We start from the raw sequence: 4,907 nt of genomic DNA, 5'->3' as shown, positions 1-4,907 counted from the left end.
CCCCATTCGTGATAGGGACTGGAGATTGCAATTATTCCCCATGAATGAGGAATTCCCAGTAAGTGGGGGTCATAAGCTCGTGTTGATAAAGTCCCTGCCCTTTGTACACACCGTACATCACTACTACTGATTGAATGTTTTAGTGAGGTCCTCGGATTGGCCCCGCTGGAGTCGGTCACGGCCCATGTGTTGCGCCAAAAAATCGATCAAACTTTACTATCTAGAGGAAGTAAAAGTCATAACAAGGTTTAAGTAGGTGAACCTGGGGAAGTATCTTTAACACCAAGGGTCCTGGGACAGTGCTGTCCCTGGGTACCAGGGACTTTCCTCACTCCACCACCCTGACCCTCTATATCTCTCTCTCTCTCTGTCTCTCTCTGACTCCTATTTCTCTGTTTGCCCTGGTGGAGGCCAGCGGGACTGAGCCCGTGGCTCCTGGGGGGAGAGAGAGAGGGAGTGAGAGGAGGGGTGGTGTCTGTCCTCCCTTGCCTCCTGGTGGTGGGAGAGTGGGGGTCCGTCTGTGTAGTGGGAGGTGTGGGTGCTCCTCTGCTGCCATGAGGGGATGGTGGTGGAGGGTGCACCTGGACCAATGGTGCAGTCCACCACACGCCCCAGAGGTGGCTGGCTCCCCATGTGGTAGGGAGAAGGAAAGGGTGCCGACCCAGCAGGGGGGCGGTGACCTCCCCTCTGTCTGTGCTGGGGCCATCCCTGGGGCTGGCACACCAGAGTTCTCTCCCCTCGATGTCATTCATGGGTACCTGTGGAGGATATCCCGCTCCATACAGGGTGTCAGTTCAAAGATCAGGAAAGTTGGCGGTGTGGTCATGTGCTGCTGCTGCAGGACTCCCTGCTGTCTTGCGGTGTGGGGCCAGTAACCCTGGTCTGGCCATCCATGACGATGCCTGTGAAACCTCACATGCTCATCTTGAGGTGCAATGCTGCCTCTGAGTGGTGGATCACTCGGCTCGTGTGTCGATGAAGAACGCAGCTAGCTGCGAGAACATGTGAATTGCAGGACACATTGATTATCGACACTTCGAATGCACTTTGTAGCCCCGGGTTACTCCAAGGTCTAAACCTGTCTGAGGGTCATCATGCCTTCCATTGTCCCCAGGGGTGTCTGGCCCCACTGAGGGTGCAGCTGGGGAGTTAAGGGAGCCTGCTACGGGCCCCTTGTCCCCCCAGGGAGAGATGCTGATGGAGGAGAAGAGTCTCCTGCTGCTCCGAGCCGGGAAGCCCATCTGAGGATGGAAGGGAGCAGGTGTGTGTCTGGCCTGCCCCCCTGGAGGCTGTCGGTGGTACCGCCACTGGGCTGCCCTCCTGGGGTGGACCCTGACATCTGTCTGCATGGTTCCTGTGTGCCGGGGCTGTGTCGGCTGTCCTCTTCTGCTGCCTGGAGTCCAGTGGTGGGGAGTGGATGCATGGGGGCCAGGGGAAGATGGGTAGTCCATCCACCCCCAAGGTCCCTGCTGTCCCCCCCGTGACCATGCTCGGAACATGACCTCAGATCAGATGTGGCGACCCACGGAATTTAAGCATATTGCTAAGCGGAGGAAAAGAAACTAACCAGGATTCCCTCAGTAATGGCGAGTGAAGAGGGAAGAGCCCAGTGCTGAATCCCCGCCCAGGCAATGGGTGCAGGGAAATGTGATGTACAGAAGTCCATCTCCCTGGTGCCGCCTTAGTGGCCCAAGTCCTTGTGATTGAGACTCAGCCCGCAGACGGTGTGAAGCCGGTGGCACGACTTCCTGGCACGTCGGAATCAGGTCTTCCCAGAGTTGGGTTGTTTGTGAATGCAGCCCAAAGTGGGTAGTAAACTCCATCTAAGGCTAAACACTGACATGAGACTGATAGCAGACAAGTACCATAAGGGAAAGTTAAAAAGAACTTGGAAGAGAGAGTTCAAGAGGGTGTAAAACTGTTCAGAGATAAACGGGTGAGGTCCACACGGTCTGCCTGGAGGATTCAACCTGGCGGCTGTGCTGGCTGCCTGGGTGAGGTGGATCCCCCTCTGGGGGGGGACCATCCCCGGGCACGCTGGCCACCGTCAGGTGCACTTCATCTGTGGTGGTGCACCGTGACTGGCTCCGGGTCAGCCGGGAAGGCCCCACAGAAGGTAGCTCCCCTCCCTGGAGGGGAGTGTTACAGCCCATGGCATCAGCCCTCGCTGTGCCCTGGGCTCATGGGAGATGACCGCTGCCACACCCTACCCCACCCTTGTGGTAGGGGCTGCTCCCCAGGCTCCCGGCAGGACTGTCGACTGGGCTGTACTGCCCTCAGTGCGGCCCAACTGCATCCCACCACTGGGCCGCTAGGCTCACCTCAGGTGCCTGGGGTCTGCGGCGATGTAGATGACCCACCTGTGCCATCTTGAAACATGGACCAAGGAGTCTAACAGGTGCACGAGTCCAGGGGTGGGCAGGAGACCCCATGACACAATGAAAGTGAGGGCCAGTGCATGCCAGCTGAGGCAGGATCCCTCCACCCCGTGCAGGGGGTGGCGCACCGCCGGCTCGTCTCACCCATCTCATTGAGGAGGTGGAGCAGGAGAGCAACTGGTGGGACCTGAAAGATGGTGAACTATGCCTGGGCAGGGCAAAGCCAAAGGAAACTCTGGTGGAGGTCTGTAGCGGTCCTGACATGCAAATCAGTTGTCCAAAAAGGGTATACAGGCAAAAGACTAATCGAACCATCTAGTAGCTGGTTCCCTCTGAAGTTTCCCTCAGGATAGCTGGCACAGGGCAGACGCAGTTTTATCTGGTAAAGTGAATGATTAGAGGTCTTGGGGCTGAAACAATCTCAACCTATTCTCAAACTTTAAATGGGTAAGAAGCCCGACTTGCTGGCTTGGAGCCAGGTGTGGAATGTGAGCACCCAGTGGGCCACTTTTGGTAAGCAGAACTGGCACTGCGGGATGAACTGAACGCCGGGTTAAGGTGCCCAATGCTGACGCTCATCAGACCCCAGAAAAGGTGTTGGTTAATATAGACAGCAGGACGGTGGCTATGGAAGTCGGAATCCACTAAGGAGTGTATAACAACTCACCTGCCAAATTAACTAGCCCTGAAAATAGATGGTGCTGAAGTGTCAGGCCCATACCCGGCCATCGCCGGTGCTGGGAGCCGAGGGGGCTAAGCCACGATGAGTAGGAGGGTCCTCCACAGTGGCACTGAAGCCCTGGGAAAGGGCCTGGGTGGAGCCGACATGAGTGCAAATCTTGGTGGTAGTAGCAAATATTCAAACGAGAGCTTTGAAGGCCGAAGTGGAGAAGGGTTCCATGTGAACAGCAGCTGAACATGGGTCAGTCGGTCCTGAGAGATAGGCAAGCACCATTCCGAAGGGACGGTGATGGCTTCTGTCACCCTCAGCCATTTGAAAGGGAGTCAGGTTCAGATCCCTGAATCCGGAGTGGCATAGATGGGTGCCTCGCGGTGTCCAGTATGGTGATGCAAATGATCCCGGAGAAGCCGGCAGGGGCCCCTGGAAAGTTCTCTTTTCTTTGTAAAGGGCAGGGCACCCTGGAATGGGTTCACCCCAAGAGAGGGGCCCGTGACCTGGAAAGCATCTCGATTCTGGTGGCGTCAGGTGAGCTCTCGCTAGCCCTTGAATATTCGGGGGAGAGGTTGTAAGTCTGCAATCAACAGAGGAATCTAATAACAGGTATCATATCTCCCTTAAACACTTACAGATAGAAATGACAGACCTTAAACAGTGTCTGAAGGAAAAGGAAGAAGAATTAAATGAATTAACAGAGACTAACCTCCAAAATACTATTTTGATATCCCAGCTTAAGGAAGAGTTAAAAAACACAAAACCAGTCCAAATTATAGAACAGGGACAGGGAACCACTACAGATTTATATACACAGTCTAGATTATTACAGATCTTACCACAGTGGAATGATAAAAAAGGCATATGTTATAACATGCTTGCATTTGAAGAATGGGTGCTTATGCAGCAGGATCTGATATATGGACAGATGCATTACTTAGATGTTTCTGGATTTTCATTCCCAAATGTTTTAAAACTTGTATTCAATTAATACAAGATGATTATCAGTTAAACACTAAAGTAGGATGTATGACAGCCATTTTAATGGCATTTACACAAGGGCAGCCTGTCACAGCCAAATTATTAGATCATTTTAAAATTAGTGGTGCTGCGGTAGCATTGTCGCCTCACAGTAAGATGTTGTCCTGTTCAATTCTCAGCTAAAGTGTCTTCTGTGTGGAGACATGCATGAATGGGCATACTTTCGATGAAGGTTGTGCATCAGAGCTGGCAACTTGACATGTAAACATCTATTGCCAATCATTAGTGGACCGGAGTTCCACTGTGGCGACCCCTAACCGGGAAAAGCCAAAAGACACAACAACAACAACTATCACAGATAAATTAATGGAACAAAGTGAACATTTTAGACTTGCTTTTCAAATCATATATGAAAAAACAGACAGAGACATGGGACAAAGAGACATACAAAAACAGTTAATACATTGCTTCTTAGAACACATCAAAGGGGTTCCAGGGGATATTAAATGTATCTATGAAGACAATTCTGATACACTCATTGACGTGGTACAAAAACTAATGAGGGGACGGACTATGGCTGATGATGGGACATTATACTCACAGCATATCTTTGCATTTGAAGATAATAGTGAGCCATTTGAAGTCATTGGTGAGGTAAAAAACAGGGGAAGGCAAAGGTGGTGTGACCAACCACCAGCAGAAAGAGCTGCATCAGCACCACCAGCTCCTGCCTCTATGTCTGTAGTACCAGGATCAAGCACAGGTAATGAGAAAAAGGCACCAGCATGCTTCTTTTGTAGAAAATAGGACATGTTAAGCAAAATTATGATCATTACAAAGCCTGGTGCAAAAAGAAGGAAGAACAGGGGGTGTTT

The 4,907-nt window shown here is 51.9% G+C and overlaps 1 non-coding gene across 1 annotated transcript; it reads left to right on the top strand.

The window, feature by feature from the left end:
- Positions 1-940: 940 nt before the first annotated feature.
- Positions 941-1,092, top strand: LOC122800522. The gene has a single exon (XR_006364568.1). It is a non-coding gene; the product is annotated as a 5.8S ribosomal RNA (ribosomal RNA).
- Positions 1,093-4,907: the final 3,815 nt, after the last annotated feature.

Source organism: Protopterus annectens, chromosome 4.part0, assembly GCF_019279795.1.
Source record: "Protopterus annectens isolate FY-2018-M chromosome 4.part0, PAN1.0, whole genome shotgun sequence".
NCBI lineage: Eukaryota > Metazoa > Chordata > Ceratodontiformes > Protopteridae > Protopterus > Protopterus annectens.
Note: the sequence above shows the minus strand (reverse complement) of the source record. Positions and strands in the feature narration are given on the sequence as shown.